The following is a 19164-nucleotide window of genomic DNA, read 5'->3' as shown; positions in this document are numbered from 1 at the left end:
GATCATTTTCAGTGAGGTCTAATGTTCTTAAAGTGCTGGAAAATCCATGTATATGAATCATTTTCCCTTCACTGTGGCTAGCATTTGATTTAAATGTCAGCCACAATGTTTTTTTTTTTTTTTTTAATATATTCAGATACTGTACTTAGTCTCAGTACTCAGATACTGCCCAGTGTTGAATGTCTGGGTTTACCTGTTATCAGGGTACTGGTGATACTACTAATGATACAAGAACATAAGAGTTGCCATACTGGGACAGACCAAAGGTCCATCAAGCCAGTATCCTGTTTCCAATATAGTTGCCAACTGAGGTCACAGGTACCTGGCAAGATCCCAAGGAGTAAAACATATTTTATGCTGCTTATCCTAGGAATAAGGAGTGGATTTCTCAAAGTCTATCTAAATAATGGCTTATAGACTTCTGTTTTAGGAAATTATCCAAACCTTTTAAAAACTGTTAAGCTAATTGTTTTCACCACAAGAAGACCACTATCTGGATAACGGATTGGACAGAGGTAGGGCAGCTTTTTTATTTCTGTTCTAATTATCCTCCATTTTTACTAAACCGTGATAGCAGTTATTAGCGCAGGGAGGTGCTGAACGCTCTGTACTGCTATGAGTTCCTATGAGCGTCGGGAGCAACGTGGAGCATTCAACGCGGCTCCCTGTATTATTAACTGCTATTGCGGTTTAACAAAAGGGGGGGTATATTTGGGTAGTTACTTGGTAGCCAAACTGAATATGACTGCTAACAGGGTAACCTTAAACATCTGTGAGCACATAGAAAAAAATGGACTTATGAAAGCGAGCCAACATGGCTTCTGCAAAGGAAGATCGTGCCAAACGAACTTACTGCACTTCTTTGAAGGGATAAACAGCCAGATGGACAAAGGGGAACCCATAGACATCGTTTATCTCAACTTCCAAAAAGCCTTTGACAAGGTACCCCATGAGCGGCTACTCAGGAAGCTATGGAACCATGGGGTGGAAGGGGACGTACAAAGATGGGTTAAACACTGGTTGGCAGGAAGGAAGCAAAGGGTTAGAGTGAAGGGACACTACTCGGACTGGAGGAGGGTCACGAGCGGTGTTCCGCAGGGGTCGGTACTCGGACCACTGCTGTTCAATGTATTTATAAATGACCTAGAAACAGGGACGAAGTGTGAAGTTATAAAATTTGCAGATGACACTAAACTCTGTAGTAAGGTTAGAACCGTGGAGGAATGTGAAGACCTACAAAGGGACCTGAACAAACTGGAGGAGTGGGCAAATAAATGGCAAATGAACTTTAATATAGAGAAATGCAAGGTCATGCATATAGGGAAAAAGAACCCGATGTTCAGCTACAAAATGGGGGGATTAGTACTAGGGGAAAGTAACCTTGAAAAAGACTTGGGTGCGCTGGTGGATACAACAATGAAGTCAACGGCACAATGCGCAGCAGCCTCAAAGAAAGCAAACAGAATGTTGGGTATTATTAAGAAGGGTATCACAACCAGAACGAAGGAAGTCATCATGCCGCTGTATCGTGCGATGATGCGCCCGCATCTGGAGTACTGTGTCCAATATTGTCACCGTACCTAAAGGATATGGCGATACTTGAGAGGGTTCAGATAAGAGCGACAAGAATGATAAAAGGTATGGAAAACTTTTCATGCGCAGACAGGTTAGAAAGACTGGGGCTCTTCTCCCTGGAGAAGTGGAGACTCAGAGGAGACATGATAGAGACATACAAGATCATGAAAGGCATAGAGAAGGTAGAGAGGGACAGATTCTTCAGTCTATTGGGAAGCACAAGAACAAGGGGGCACTCAGAAAAATTGAAAGGGGACAGGTTCAGAACCAATGCTAGGAAATTCTTTTTCACTCAAAGGGTGGTGGACACCTGGAATATGCTTCCAGAGGTTGTGATAGGACAGAGTACATTACGGGGTTTCAAAGATTGGATAAATTCCTGAAGGATTCGGGGATTGAGGGATACAGATAGGGGTAGAGATAGGACTATGAAAGGTTAATAGATAGAAAGAAAAAGGGGAATGAAGTGTTTCAGACAAAGGATCACTTTGCAGGTCATGGACCTGATGGGCCGCCGCAGGAGCGGGCTACTGGGCGCGATGAACCTCTGGTCTGACCCAGCAGAGGCAACTTCTTATGTTCTTAGTCAATTCTTACCAAGCTTATGAAAAGGAAGCAGATCTTCCACCAGCTTCTTTCAAGAGGAGCGTATTCTAGACTGTAGGTCATGTACTAGAAAAAAAAGCTGAATACTACTGATCTTGATCACATTACTATGGATGACTAATTACCTTACTTGCATTTTGGTATCTGATGCCTAAGTTTTGTAGCACACTTGAAATCTTTTGGAAATAAAACACAAAAGATATTCATTATGTGCTATAACAATGCTCATGTGTACTCTTGCACTGTAATTTAATTACCTCCAAAAATGAACTATCGCTATGTGAATGACTGAATCGAAAATCTAATTTAATGTTAGATTAGTGAAGTGTTTCCCCGCGGGATGAGAGATGTAGCACTAACAGGGCTCTTTAATGCAGAAAAGTTTATTTTCAAGACATTAAAGCAGCTCACAGAATTTTCATCAAGTTGCTGTTCAGTGTCCCCTGAAATAATTTATTTAAAAAGAAAGATAATTTTAAATACATTTGGAAAACAAAAAGACTGCCATGCATTTAAAAAAAAAACCCATAATCAATATGCTCCTCATTTCATTAAGCTGAAATCCAGTTTTATTGTAAACCTGATTTTGTTGGGCATACCCTGGCACTGCAGCCAAATATTCCAAAATGTATTTTATTTTTTGCTTCTGTGTCGGGTATAGGTTAAAGAAATATGCCAGGGCAAAAGTGTTTTCCACTGTATCATTATTTACCAAATATATATTTTACTCAGGAAAAATGATTTTGCTCATTGTAGGTTAAGAAGGACCAGCTCTCTTTTTTCAAATAAATGGACAGATAGAAATAAAGGTCAACAAATGTGTTGCAGGCAATGCCTTTTTATTGAAATAAGGCAATGCATTTTGACTAACTTTCAAGATTTATATCTCTTCTGTCATAACCAGTGCAAAATGAATTCTATATAGTTAAGTGAACTAACTTGGCCAATGCGTTACTTTATTTTAATAAATAGATTTTGAAATATCTCAACTCATGCCAGCTGCACTACATGTGTTGTGTGTATCCTTCACTCTCCATCTTCTGAAGGAGAATTTTTCAGTTTCCTCCTGTCTGGTTTAATAACCTTATCAATTCCAAAACCCCTAAAGCTTCTTTTTTTAGAGATGTTAGCTTACAAGTATGGAAGCACTTTACAATGGCTGATTCTCAATCTTTTTGCTTGACGGCTCTTCCTATATAAGGGGTTTCGGCATCCAGTTTATAGCAAAACCTATGTGCATTTTATTACAAAGAGCTTTCATGCAATAAATTACTTGAATGACTGCAGTGGTTTATAATGGAATGTAGACTGAAATGCTTCTAGATTTTGTAACCCTTCATTGGGAGAGGCCGATTCCAACTTTCCTGGGTTCTTAAATGGTCGTGGTCAAGCAGATGAGGCAGTGGAATGGCTTGAAGTATAACCTTCACCGAGGAGGTCTGACAAATCTCCCCTACTATAGCAGGATATATTTTTGGAACAACATGGAGGTTAATTTTCAGAGCTGAACCAAATCCTAGTTTTTAACATTTTGTACGTTATCTTATTTATGTGCAGTTCTTAAATATGTATATATGTATTGTTGATCACATCATTTTTTATGATATTCTCTAGGATATTTATTTCTGTGTTGTTTCTATATGTACGATGTATTTTTTGGGATGATGTGCTTTTATGTTTATATTTTTGATTATTTTATGTTATATGGGGTTCATAATCTAAATTTTAAACCGTTCAAAAACCAGCCTAAATTAGCACTTGGACATCCTGATAGAAACATAGAAACATGATGGCAGATAAAGGTCAAATTGCCCATCTAGTCTGCCCATCTGCTGTAACCATTATCTCTTCCTCTCTCTAAGAGATCCCACATACCTAGCCTACGCAGGGACGTCTAAGTGGCAATAATCAAAACCAACTTTCTGGAAGTGCAGCAGCACCTCTAAGCTGCTGTGTGTCCAGAGAGCAAAGGGGCATGTTGGTAAGTGTGTTATGGGCGGGAATTAGGCAGGCTTCAACCTGGATGTACCCAAGCCATAATCAAAGCTTTCCTAGAAGGAACTTAGACGCTGGCAGTTAGACCTGTTTGAGTTGCATCTAAGTTCCACAAAGGTGCCCAAACTGACAAGAAGAACACTGAAGGATTTAAGGCATGAACACCCCCCTTACTTCCCTAGTGGTGATGACCCCCTCCCACCACTCAAAGATTGCCCCCCTCCCCAAATAAAAAACCTGTAGGCTTCTCATCAGCTTATCATGGCAGAGGAATCCTCATAAGCTGAGCTGGTTTCAGGGATTCCTGGTGGCTCAACTGATGGGGATTCCCCCTGACAGGATCAGCTGAGCTGTGGAGCCCTACATCCCTCCTCCTGACATCTCCACCCTCCCACCCCCCTCCCCCCCCAACATTCCTGGGCCCCCTCCCACATCCCCAGACCACACTCCTCCCTCCCCCCGGTACCTTCAGATGAGAAAATGGCAGGAGGGAAGCTCACTCACTCCTGCCTACAGGGCCGTATGCTGCAAATTACAGGGCTTCCCACTCCCAATGTATCTTGGGATGCAGTAGGAGGGGCTGAATGCCCTGTTTGGTTCAAAATCACCATTAAGGAAAGAGCACCACATAGAGAAATAATAGATATCTAAGGACAGACTAACAACAGCACAGATAGCAATCAGTCCAAAGTCTTATAATCAGATCTCTTCCAGTCAGGAATACCACAATTAGCCCTGCAAGATGAGTCAAGTTGGTGTTTGTACATAATTTATAACAACTGTAAATGGGTATGTTTACATGTAGTCTTTGAAAAATACATTTCATAGGGGTAACTTTGTTAAGGTGCCCTAATGCTGTACGGTGAGAGTCTAGTCTGTAGCAGCACCTGGAACTCAGATTCCATTTCAGAACACAGGATACAGTCTCGCTGTTTTGTTTTTTTATAACTATCACTAAACGTATTATTGGAATTCTTGTGTACTCAACAAATAATCAATGGTCTATGACATAAAAGCTGCCTTTGATGCAGAAAGAAACTTCTTTTGGTGGCTGGCCACTAGCCGAAGAACAAATTGCTTCTGTTCTTCATCTTTTGTCAAGGTATCATTGTATTTTTCAATGAAGCTTATCCTTCATTCTGCTGCATCATTAAGAACTCGATACACTATATCTAGCATCTCCTTCTATCCAATTCTCTGGTCACCCAGTCATAGAAATTGATCAGGTTTATCGAAGAAGACCTGCATCTAGTGAAACCATGTTGCCTCAAGTCCTGTAATCTATTAGATTCCAGAAATGGCACTACACTCTGTTTAAGAAGTGTTTCCATTAATTTTCTTACTACAGAAGTCAGACTTATAGGCCTGAAGTTCCCTACCTCTTCCTTATTTCTACTTTTTTGGAGAGGGGCCATATCTGCCCTTCTCCAGTCCTCTGGTACCACTCTCAACTCTAGAGAAGCATTGAAAAGATCAGCCAGCAGAGCTGTGAGATCTTCCCTAAGTTCCTTTAGTATCCTCGGATAAAATTGTGGATGAAGTTCCATGCCAAAATCATGAATAAGCCTACTAAAATGAGCTCCAAATTCTCTAGCACAAATTTAGACCTTCACTAAAGGTGTGGATGTGTACATGTACTCTGACTGAATATGTATATTTATAAATTATACACATAATATAGTATATCAATTCTACCTTAGTTCTACCCACACTATGGCTGGATTCAATCAAAAGCACCTAACGCTATGCTGTAAAGTGTGCTCTGGGATGAGTAGCCATTAAGAATAACGTTTGTGTCTGAATTCCATGTCCAACTTTGGGTGTTAGAATTTGCACCAACCGAAACCGGGTGTAAATGGAAACTGGGCGCACCTCTGCAGTATTCTATAATATTGTGTGCAAATTTTATGTAATGCCCCTGACCCGCCCATGCCCCTCCCATGAGAACAACCCTTTGCATTTGTGCGCCAATAAATGTGAAGGGGCATTATTGAAAGGGACGTCTAAGTCTGTTTTCGTCTAAGTCACAAGTCGTCCAAAGTAACAAACAGCCTAGGACACATTTTCGAAAAATACGTCCAAAATTTTTTTCTTTCGAAAATCGTCTAATTATACGCCCTGCCGATCTGATTGTCCAAGTCGCCAAATCGTCCATTTTTATAACACATTTTCATCCAACTTTTCGTCCAAGTCAAAAACGCCTAAAACAAGCCCTGTTGGATGTGGGTTGGGGTCTGCAAAGTGATGGACTGAACACCCAGACATGGCACTTAAATAGTGGGGTACCTTACAGGGCACTGCTGTGAATTTCACAAAAAAGGTGCCATGTCTTCTCCTCACTAGAGCTCCCTTATAGGTCATGGTGAGCCCCCCAAACCACCTCCAGAATCCCCTAGACCCACTTATCTACCATCCTAATAGCCCTTATGGCTGCAGGAGCCACTTATATGCCAGTAGAAAAGGGTTTTGGGGGTGTATAGGGGAGTGCACATGTTTAAGTATCAATGCAGTGATTACAGGGGCTTATGGGCATGGGTCCTCCTCTCCATGAGTTCCTAACCCACCCTCAAGACGGCTTAAGCCGCCTCTGTGTTGGACGACTAGGCTTTCCTATGCCAGGCTGCCAGGTGATGATGGTCTGGAGGCTGAATTTTAAAGGTGTGATTAATATTTTTATGGGGGTGGGGGGGTCGGTGATCACTGGGGAAGTGTGTGGGGGTCTGTTTTATGTGTTTGCAGTGCTTATCTGGTGACTTTAGGTGGGTTTTTGTGACTTAGTTTTCAGGCTAGCCCGAATGAATATGCTTGAGAGAGATTTGCATATAATGGAAGTGGCAGGCATGCAAATCTGCTCCATGCATATTCATTAGGGCTAGCCTGAAAACCTGATTGGCCTGGTGGTCCTCCAGGACAGGGTTGGGAATCACTGGTGTAAGTCACAACGTCCAAGTTCCGTCAATCCTGGGCTGTATAACTTTCGGTTATACATGCTCTATGACTAACTCTAAGCCGACCCACGTCCCGCCCAACTCCCGCCCTCGACACTCCTCCTGAAACACCCCGTTTAGCTTTGGTCGTTCAGCGGCACTATGAAGGCCTAGGTCGTTTAGAAATACAGCCAAAACCCGTTTTTATTATCGGCACTTGGATGTATTTGGACAATGTTTGTCCAAGTGCCGACTTAGGCCGGTTTTTAATACGTTTTTCTCTTTCGATTATGAGCCCCTTAGGCACCATCCTATGACCGTACATGTAAGTATATTTCTGTGTTGATCTGTCATTTCAGGCCTATTTTAGTGCCTTGCATCCTTTATAATATGTTTCTGCACCAAAGGATGGGCACATTAGGCGCAATTTGGGTCTTATTGTCAGGACAATATTAAAATAATCTATTTATGCATACAAAACTCTGTTTTGTACAGGGAAGTGGCATTTAAAAATATGCCTCAAATGAATAATACATTAGGAGGCATGTCTGTGCTTCTCCATCTTTTACAACATCACACCATAGTGCAGGTCATCAACCAACCAAATATTTGTAGGTGAAGACCCAAACATGCCTTTTCAGCATCTGGTATTTGTCAAGACGGTTTAAGACATGTTTGACATTTGTGGGTTTGTAACAGTGATGAAGCTTTTTTTATCAGTCAGTTACAGACTTCTTCTGTATTGTCCATAGTATGCAGTAGTCTACAGAAATTAATCCATGCCATGTATTCTTTTATTGTTGCTTCTTCACTTCCTCAAAACCAGTTCTTGTTCTGCCAAAAGCACAAGGTAGTCTTTGTTTTTCAATGAATGTCTTACTCTTATCTCTTTGCACACATTCCCAGCTACTTTCTTTTTTTTTATTTTTTCAGATGGGCCATTTCTTCAACTAATCCAAGTGTCAGCACTATTCAGGGTATAGAGAAGATGATTAAAAAAAAAAAAAAAAAAGATATACATATGATTTACAACAAAGATATGCCTTGTTGATCTGAATATCAAATATCCTAGTTCCATTTACCACTAGTTTCTGTTATCTATCATGCATCTAATTGTTGATCCTGTATATCTCCTTTGGATACACCCCCATGTGTTCACACTTTTTCAGTTTATTAATAAGCCTCCCATCTAAGACAGCAAAGAAATCGTTGCTGAAACTCAAGTAAACCACACTGAATGCATATCCTGGGTCTAATTTTTCAGTAATCCAATTAAAGAAATCATTGAGATTTGTTAGACACACAATGGGAATTCTGTGAAGGGGCAACTACATAAGGAAATAAGTGTTGCCATACTGGGATAGACCAAAGGTCACAAGTATCTGGCATGATTCCAAAAGAGTAAAACAGATTTTATGCTGCTTATCCTAGAAATAACCACTAGATTTTCCCAAGTCCATCTAAATAATGGCTTATAGACATTTCTTTTAGGAAATTATCTAAACCTTTTTTAAAACCTTTCTAATCTAAATGCTTTTATTTATTATTTAGTTTGTTCATAGAAACATAGAAAGATGACGGCAGAAAAGGGCTACAGCCCATCAAGTCTGCCCACTCTTCTGACCCACCCCATCAAGTCTGAGTGCTAATGACCCAGATCCTTAGCTCGACCCCCATAGGGATCCCACGTGGATGTCCCATTTATTCTTAAAGTCGAGCACGCTGGTGGCCTTGACCACCTGCACCGGATGTTTGTTCCAGTGATCTACAACCCTTTCTGTGAAGAAATACTTCCTGGTGTCACCATTAAATTTCCCTCCTCTGAGTTTGAGCGGATGCCCCCTTGTGACCGAGGGTCCCCTGGGGAAGAATATATCGCTTTCCGCCTCGACACGACCTGTGATGTACTTAAATGTCTCAATCATGTCTCCCCTTTCTCCACGCTCCTCAAGAGTGTATAGCTGTAGTTTGCCCAGTCTTTCTTCGTATGAGAGACTTTTGAGTCCGGAGACCATTCTAGTGGCCATTCACTGGACAGATTCAGCTCAAGTTTCAAGTTTCAAGTTTATTAAGTCTTGATGAATCGCCTATAAATTTGCTAGGCGATGTACAATAAAAATAACATGTATTAATAAATGAAACAAGTACAATATTAAAAATGACATAAAAACAAATTTTTGGTAGTGTGGTCTCCAAAATTGCACACAGTATTCCAGGTGAGGTTTCACCATGGTTCTGTAAAGCGGCATTATGACTTCAGGTTTGCGGCTGATGAAGCCTCTATTGATACATCCCAACATTTGCCTTGCCTTGGATGAGGCCTGCTCCACTTGATTGGCAGCCTTCATATCTGCACTGACGATTACTCCCAAGTCCCATTTTTCTGAAGTCCTAGCTAGTGTTTCCCCGTTTAAGGTGTAACACTTAAACGGATTTCCGCAGCCGAGATGCATGACCTTACATTTCTTAGCGTTGAAGCCCAGCTGCCATGTCAAGGACCAGTTTTCCAACGTGATCAGATCCTGCGTCATACTATCCTTGAGATTGCTTTCACTTACTATATTACACAGTTTGGCGGCGGCGGCGGCGAACAGTGTTACTTTACCCTGAAGCCCTCGGGTCAAGTCCCTTATGAATATGTTGAAAAGGGATGGTCCCAGGACTGAGCCCTGCGGTACTCCGCTAGTCATCTCCGATGTCTCAGAGAGGGTGCCGTTGCCGTTCGTTCATTCGTTTTCCCCAAAGAGCTCAAAACGGGTTACAGGTTAAACATACATTTTCTGGGAATGAATTCCAGAGTATAATTAAATTTTGTGTGAAGAAATATTTTCTCCAATTTATTTTAAATTTACAATTTAGTAGCTTCATTATGTGCCCCCTAATCTTTGAGGGATTTTTTTTTTTTTTTTTTAAGTAAACAAATGATTTACTTCCACCCGTTCCACTCTACTCAATATTTTATAGACCTCTATCAAACGTATCTCTCCTGAGCCTTCTCATCTCCAAGCTGAAAAGCCCTAGCCTCTTTAGCCTTTCATCATAGGGAAGGATCTCATTTAACATTTTTGTCACCCTTCTCTGCACCTTTTCTAATTCCACTATATCTTTTTGAGATGCAGTGACCAGAATTGCATTGCATGGTATTCAAGGTGCAGTTGCATCATGGAACAATTCAAAGACATTATCATATTCTCAATTTTGTTTTCCATTCCTTTCCTAATAATTCCAAACATTTCATTTGCTTTCTTAGCCACTGCTGCACACTGAGCAGAGAGTTTTGAAGTATCATCAATTATGACATCTAGGTCTACCTGAGTAGTGACTCCTTGTATGGAACCTTGAAAGATGTAGCCATAGTTCCCTCATTCCTACATGCATCACTTTTCACTTCCTCATATTAAATATCATCTGCTGTTTGGATGCCCAGTCTTCTAGTCTTGTAAGATCCTCTTGCAATTTTTCACAATCCTATTGTGATTTAAAATCTTTGGTCCCCTTTTACAAAGCCGTGCAGGCAAATGCTCCGATGCCCATTCAATTCCTATGGGCGTCATTACTGCGGCGGCCCACGTTGCCGACTTTTGTAAAAGAGGGGTTTGCGTCATCACAAATTTAATTACCTCACTAGTTATTCCCATCTCTAGATCATTGATATATATGTCAAAAAAGCACAGACCACTGGAGACCCCTACTATCTACCCTACACCACAAATTTGGACTTGAAGGATGGAATGTATGGTGTCTGCATCTATGAGACAAACATGTTTTTTCTTATTACATAGAGCATTTTGGACCCCTGTTAGGTTACAGAAATTAGAAAGTTCAAAGTCTAATAGATGCTGGCACTGTCATCTCGAAGCTAGGACTATGGATCATTTATTATACTATTGTCCTTTGATACTTAAATTTTGGAGGTCCATACGGGATCAAGTAAACAACATATTGGAAAATCCAGTGGCATTAACGTATGACACCATTTTATTTGGTATAATAATGAGAGCTAAAAGCCAAATATCTAATCAAAATAACAAACTTCTATTTATAATGACAGGGGTTGCCATACAGCTGGAAGAATTGGGATCGATTAAGTTACAATTTTTGATGGGAAACTGTGTTACATTTTTAAAATGGAACGTTTCATGGCCATATAGCAAGGGCATTACAGAAAGTTTGGGAGCCATTGGCTACATTTTGTAAGGAAGAATAATTTATTTTATTTTATAGACTTGTAAACATACACATCCAGAGTGGGTTGGGGGGGGGAAGGGAGTTGCATTGGAACTTGATTCAGAGTATATATGGATAGTTTCTTGTGGGTTTTATTTTATTTGAGTATTGGGTGGGAGGGTGGGAGAAAATTTAATTGTATATTAATGCCTGAAAGTTTATTGTGCTTGTCTTGTGATATTTTATGTAATGAATTACTTGTTGCACAATTGTAGTTTGAAAATCTAATAAAGATATATATTTAAAAAAACTACCTTCGATCCCATGATTTTCTAATTTTCTCAAGTTATTCATGAGGTATTTTCTCAAATACAGTACATTTTCAAAATCCAGATAAGAACAAAAGAATAGCCTTACAGTGGCCAATCCAAGTACCTACTACCTGGCCAAAACCCAAAGAGTAGCAACATTCCATGCTACTGATCCAGGGCAAGCAATGGCTTCCCCCATGTCTGTCTCAATAACAGACTATGGACTTTTCCTCCAGGAAATTGTCCAAACCTTTCTTAAAATCAGCTATGCTATCCACTCATACCACAACATCTGACAATGCCTTTCAGAGCTTAACTCACCTTTATCCACATGTTTATTCACCCCTTCATAGAAATGTAGTAGATTTATGAGGTGGGAGTCTAGAATGACACACCTATCTACTGGAAAAGATATTATCAAGGTAAGGATATACACTTCTCTCTCCGTATTCGCGGTTTCAGCATTCGCGGTTTTGATTATTCATGGTTTTTAACTTGCTGGCTCCTCCCTCCAAATTGCATCAGCTTACACAGAGAAATAGCCGATTCTAAGCGTTTACAGAGAATATCGCTGATTCCCAGCACTTTGTTCACCGTGTTTTGCCTCTCCTTCAGAAACAGGCCAGGTCTCCCACCATGTTATTTGCGGTTTCACCATATTCACGATGCTTTTTAATAGAAAACAACAAATAACATATAAAAAAGTTATTCGCGGTTTTTCAGTATTTGCAGTTCTGTTAATCCCCTATCACAGGGAATACAGAGGAAGAAGTATAATCTCTTTTTCCAATACAGTACAATAAGTGGAGGTACAAAAGCAGTCTGAGGAATCTAGGGAGGGCTGACTGCACTGGCCCGTAACAAGGAAGAACAAAAGGCAGAGTCCTCTCGTGCCGTAACATCCACAGAGAGCAGAACCAGAAACATTCCTTCCAGCTCGTGTGCAGAAGGGAAAAAACTACAAGTGGAAGTACAGCTCACAGTGACATAGGAGGGACACAGAAAAAATCTGGAATGGATTCCTTCTGCAGATGGCTCGCAGCCATGGGGAGAGAATCCGCTTGTCTAGAATAGCACACCTATTGCACTGTAATAAATTTTACTCTGTAGTTCTAGAACACAATGAATGAAAAAGTAATTCCTGGGGGGTCCCATGTGGTTTTGCAGACTGAAAAAATGTGGTAACTTCAAATTAATACCATGGCAGACATCTCCTCTTTCATGGGACTTTAAAACTATTTTCTAGGGCCCTTTGACACCCCAACCTTTTAGCCAGTAAAATGATGTGAAATTGAATTCAGACCATATATATTGCCATTGTTTTGTTCAAGTGATATATCTCATTTTACAACCCACTGGTTCAGCTGCAGTGCTGTTAAATCATTTATTTAAAAAAAAAAAAAATCATTTTTTTTTCATTACTTTTCATTAGTTTTGAAATAAAACCCATTAACAGAGAATTTATGATGACAAGTTAACTACAGTGTAGAAAGAAAGAGGGTGCAAGTTTGACGGCACACAAATAGAGAGGAATAAAATATTATGAAATGGAAATAATATTGAGATGGAGCAAATTTATGCAGTAAAGTGTATATTATAATGTTATTAAAGAAAATTTATGAGTAAAAGGAATAGCAGTAGAAGATTAACTTTTCATGTTGACAATAGCATTAAGCATTTTTTTTCTATATGTGCTGAACACTAGATACTGTGTATTTTTTTGCATTTGATAACTATAGAATCCAGGTATACTTACTAACAGGAAAATATTTAAGGACCCCTTTTACAAAGCCACGGTAGCGATTATCCTGCAGCAAATGCACCATAGCCCATAGGACTTAAATGGGGTTTAGTGCATGTGCTGTGGAAGAATCTCTACTGTGGCTTTATAAAAAGGCCCTATGTTTAGAAGAAATTTAGTTGGTGAACCCCCCAGTGAAAAGGATGCGTGCACAACATCAGGTGTGGAAATTTGAGTGCATTATATAGAATCTAGGGATTGGTGTGTAAATGCAGGTGCATAGATTATAGAATTGCCCTTGTCACACCCGCGCTCCTGTAAGGCGCAGCGAGCACACGGGGACGTGACCAAATCCTCGGATCCAGCGTGTCCCTTACTACCAAGGGATCCTTCAGGTCTTAATTCAGGCACGATATCTGCCTCATGAGCATGCAAGGTAAAAGAGTCCAAGTCAGAAATGGCAAAACAAAATAGCTTCATTCCAGCCACTGGCCAACTAAACCAAAATACAGGTTTTAGCCTTGCAGTTCAGCAAACATTCATTCCATGAAATCATAAGAAACAAAAACATCAAAATCCCAAAACCAAAGTGTTCAGGTCCACCAGCAATGGCTTAAGTGTAATCCCCTGCTTCTGGGCTTTAACAGTATAAAATAACTCAGTCCTCTTCACCAGAGCAGATATACTTTAGGCATGTAATGTTTTATCACACAGTCCATATCAAACAAAATCACTGTTCTGATCAAATCCCAGTATCATGCATACGTTTCCCTCTGAAACGTTGCTGCAGTAATCATGCAAAGCTGTGAAGGAGAAACGTGATTTCCTAGCTTGGTAAATAGCTGAGGAAACATGCACACACTTGTAGGCAGCAAACCTTAAGGCTTTAAGGAGCAATGCAAAGTTCATGCTCAATAGAGAACCTAAACTTTTGCACAAAAGGTATAGCTTAACTGGGCACTCAAATCTGTAGGCAAACACTACTACAAAGATTCACTGCACCTCCATTGCTATGGGGTAAGCCTCAATTCCTACCCTGCTTTCTTGAGTCTCCATAGCTTCTTCTTCCTGCTGCTTCAAAACCTCAGAGGCAGAACACATCTCCTCTGCATCGGACATTTGCCAGTCTGTGTCACCAGCCACTGCAAGTAGGGTAGAGAGGAACTTATCCTCCCCTGCTGTTTGTTTCCCACTTGGCTGCTCCTCTCCAGTGTGCCTCCTTCCTCTTCCTGCTCTGAGGAGCCACGTTATATCCTGTGGAGAGCCACTCCCCCTCTGAGTAGGTGGGGGAAGGGTTTACCACACACCAGCCTGCTTCCTATTACTACAGGAAGGTTTCTCTCTAGCCCCAGTTCTAACAGGCTGCTCAAACGGTATCAGACTTCTGACAGTGGCAGGGACGGGTTTGCACTGGGTGCAGTTTTCCGCCCTAACCTTTTCATGCCCTGCCTCTTCTAACTCCATATCATTGTCTGAGCAGAAGTCAGCTTGCTCTGTTAATTGGTCTGTCACCTGATCAGCTCTTTTACACCTAGGCTCAGTGTGTTTTCTCCTGATCCTTGAGGCAAAACCCGGGACGGATTTGGGTTTGTTATGGGCAAAACCCGAAACGGACTTGGGTTTGTCACACCTTTAAAAATTTTTAAGGACTTCCGGCGGAAACATGGAGCTGTAGACCGCGAGTAGCTACAGCTCCGCACCACCCGACCGCGGCTCGGCAAATTCGCCGCATTTTGATCTTCGGACTCGGTCCCCCCACAGAGGTGGTGTGTTCCCAGGAGGTGTGCGAGCAGATTGCACGGGTCGGCGCGCTGAGATGGCCACGAAGACGGTCCGTAAGGAGCGGGAGAGATGCAAGCCGCCTGACTCCAAAATGGTGGACCACGTGGCTCCCCCGTCGCCGGAGGCTCCTAACTCCTCCTGGGTGTCGGCGGTGTCTGCAGAGGTCCAGGCGGCGCTTGAAAGTTCCCTAGGAGACAAGCTGCAGCGCATACTGGACAAGTTGGACAGTTTAGATCAGCGTTTTGCTTCCCTTTCCTCGGAGGTGAAAGAGACCCAGCAAAGAGTGAGTGCTACTGAGGATACTGTCCAGCAGCTTACTCAGGAGCAGTCTGCCCAGGCTGCCTCTATGGCTGCATTGAGAGCCAAGGTGGATGACCTCGAGAACCGGTCCCGCAGGAATAACCTCCGTTTTGTGGGTTTGCCAGAGTCGGTGCGAGATGTGGAGCTGGGAGCGCTGTTGGGACGCTGGCTGCCGGAGACCTTATCTTTATCTTCCTCCTCGGGCCCCCTGCGGGTGGAGAGGGCGCATCGCTTGGGGCAGCGGCGAGAGAATGCTGACCGGCCACGAGTGGTTATCTGCCGTATCCTGAATTATCATCATAAGATGGAGATTTTGCGTGCGTTGCGGCAGGGCAAGAAACTCTTGTATGACAACAGGCCCGTTCTTTGCTTTCAGGACTACTCAGCGGAAGTCTCTCAGGCACGGCGCCGGTTTTCACCTTTGTGCACCCGTCTCATCCAACGCCACATTGCCTTTTCTCTGCAGTATCCGGCTCGCTTGCGGTTGACCCACCTGGGAAGGGTACATCACTTTGACACGCTGGAGGCAGCGCAGCAGTTCCTGACGGAGATGATGCCAGAAGAACAGGCGCAGAGAGCTGTCGGGGATTGAGGAACCCTATCTTCGGTGGACTGTCCTGTAGTTTATGTATGGACTGGTGGCCTGTTTTTCCTTTCCTTTCTTTTAACGCTTTGTCTGCTTGGAACCTATGGGTCCCTCTAAGCGTGGATGAGGCTGGTGGGAGTGTGGTTGGAGGGGAGACTGACACGTTGGTCCTGCTGGTGTCCGGCGATGGGGTCTCTTGGTTTGTGTGTTTCTTCGTTTCTTTTTTTTCAGATCCAGGAGGTTTCCCAGTGGTGTTTGGCCTGTTCAATATTGTGCTGTATCCATTGGGGTCTTTGCTGGAAAAGTGTGACCGCATGTGGGAGATGTGGTGGTAGGGAGCGGGGAGGGGTGGGGTGTGTTTGAGTGCTCGGGGTAGCTTTGGTTACTGGGGTTGCATTTTGGTCTTTTTATGGTGGGGGTCTGAGGCCCGGGGGTTCTTGGTCAGTGATCCCGTGGGAGGGTGGTCACGGTTTTCTGGAAGTGATGCCCTTTTTGGGGTGTCTGGGATGTGAGTTGGGTGAGGGTTGGTTGTGGCAGGGGGAGGGAGGGGAGGGGTTGGGGGTGGGGGGAGGTTGAGCAGGGGTTTGGGGATTCAGTGGTTGGGGTAATTGTAGATTCTAGTGGGAGTGGGGAGGGGGGGCTGTTTGATCTGGGTCTGGATTGGCGGCGGGGGTATGGCTCGCCTTTTGGGGCAGGCGGCTGCTTGATACTGGAGAAGTGGTGGCTGGGACGCTTCTCTGGTGCATTACTGGTTTCTTCTCTATGTTCTCTTTTTCTACTAAGTGGGCAACTCTGGAATATACTTTAACTTCTTGGAACGTTGGGGGGATTCATTCCCCTATTAAACGCTCAAAAATTTTGCAGCGTTTGAATCGCTCTAAAACCTCCATAGCCTTTTTACAGGAGACACGTTTATCCTCAGTGGAACATGCTAAGCTCTGTACCTGGTGGGTGGGTTCCCATTTGGAGGCGCCCGCAGTGGGGGGAAAGGGAGGTGTTATTATTTTGATCCGAAAGGGTCTTCGTCTTCAAACCCAGAGAGTGCTCCGTGATCCGCGTGGGCGTTACATCGTTGCCTTAGTGTTACTGGATAATAGGCCCCTTTTGTTATGTAATATCTATGCTCCTAACAATCCATCGGGCAGGTTCTTTCGGGGGCTTCGCAATCAGCTTTTGCAGTTTGGTGATGTTCCCATGCTGGTGGGCGGGGATTTTAACGAGGTGCCGGATCCTAAGTTAGATCGCTCTGCTTCTTCGGGCAGAGAGACCTCTAAACTTTTCACTGGGGCCCAGCTCTTGGAATCTACCCTGGGGGTGTTGGATGTGTGGCGGGTGCTCCATCCATTGGAGAGGGATTACTCCCACATATCCAGGGCGCACGGGACGCTTTCTCGAATTGATTTTATTCTTATTTCCCGCGACCTGCTTCCCCGGGTGTTGGGGGTGGATCTGGGGCCCATTGAAGTTTCTGACCATGCATGGGTGGGATTGCGGTGGACCTGGGGCGATTCTGCATGCCCTAGAGGGCCCTGGCGGTTTCCGTGTTATTTGTTTAGGGAGGCTCGGTTTCAGGAATACCTGGTGAAGCGTTGGCAAGATTTCCACCACACTAATCAGCAGCATCGCGAGGAGCCCATTCTCTATTGGGAGACGGCTAAGGCTGTATTACGGGGGGATATCATTGCTTATGTGGCCCGAGAGTCAAAGCTTAGGTTCAGGACGGTTTTGGCTTTGGAACAAAAGGCGACTGCGCTGAGGAGGCAGTACAGCGGGACACCCTCCTTTCTGCTTCGTACGCAGCTTTTGGAGGTTCAGCAGGAATTGAACGAATTATTGCACCTCCGGGCTATGCGGACGCGGGCGTACTTTAAGTTTCGATTATTTCGGTTTGCGAATAAGAGTAGCAGACTGTTGGCCCGCATGATGCGCCCGTGGGGCGGACAGGAGGGTGTCTCCGCACTTCGGGACTCCTGTGGGTTGCTGCATCATCGGCCGGTGGAGATTTGTGAGTTGATGCGGGAGTTTTTTGCTGAGGTGTATGCGGATCCTGGCTCAGAGATTTTGGATGGGCAACTTTATCTAGATAGCCTCGATTTGCCCTGTATCTCTCGGCGAGATGCTGCCGCTTTGGATCTTCCCATTGCAGTTGAGGAGGTTGAATGGCCGATAGGGGTCAGTCCGTTGGGAAAGGCGCCGGGCCCGGATGGGTACAGGAGTGAGTTCTACAAATTGTTGGTGACGGAGATAGCGCCTGTGTTGGCTGAAGTTTATAATCTGAGTGTTGCTAAGGGCTTTTTACCACGTTACGTGAATTTGGCGACTATTATAGTTCTCCCGAAACCCGGCAAGGACCCTCTTTTACCTGAATCGTACCGTCCTATTTCACTGTTAAATTACGAGGCGAAGCTTTTAGCTAAAATTCTAGCTACCCGCCTGGCGCGCGTCCTGCCCTCAGTGATCTCGGACTCGCAGGTGGGGTTTGTGCGGGATCGCCCTGTAGCTAAGAATATCCGGCGTATCTTGTTGGCTCTGGAAAGAGCGGGACAGGGGGGTGACCCCTCCATGCTTATTAGTTTTGACGCTGAGAAGGCTTTTGACAAGGTGCGGTGGGGTTACCTCTTCGCGGTACTTAGGACGTACGGTTTGGGGCCTTTCTTTTATGGGGCCATACAGGCGTTATACAGTGATCCAGCTGCGCGGATTTCGGTCAATGGGACTCTCTCGGGCTTTTTTGATATTCACCGGGGGACTCGCCAGGGCTGCCCCCTGTCGCCGCTATTGTTCGTGCTTTCTTTGGATCCATTACTCCGGGAGATTCAGGCTAATGCGGATATTAGGGGAATGGTATTGGGAGATTCCCATTTTAAACTTGCGGCGTTTGCGGATGATCTCTTGGTCTTTTTAACGGACCCGCAGCGTTCCTTGCCCATATTGCTGGAGAGTTTGCGGGAATACGGGGATTTCTCCGGCTTCGTTCTGAACTTTGCAAAATCTGAGGCTTTGGCCTCCTCAACCCATCTTCAGCGGTTTTGGGGGGATCGCTTTCCGTTGCGCTGGGCCAATTCCTCGTTTCGTTACTTGGGGATCCGGCTGACTTTGGAGGTAGCCCACTTGTATCGCCTTAACATAGATAAACTCCTTGTCGACACTAAATTGTTATTGGCCAAATGGCAG

The sequence above is a fragment of the Geotrypetes seraphini genome, chromosome 1 (assembly GCF_902459505.1).
Source record: "Geotrypetes seraphini chromosome 1, aGeoSer1.1, whole genome shotgun sequence".
Lineage (NCBI taxonomy): Eukaryota > Metazoa > Chordata > Amphibia > Gymnophiona > Dermophiidae > Geotrypetes > Geotrypetes seraphini.
The sequence above is the reverse complement of the archived record's forward strand: the minus strand, read 5'-3'. Positions refer to the sequence as shown.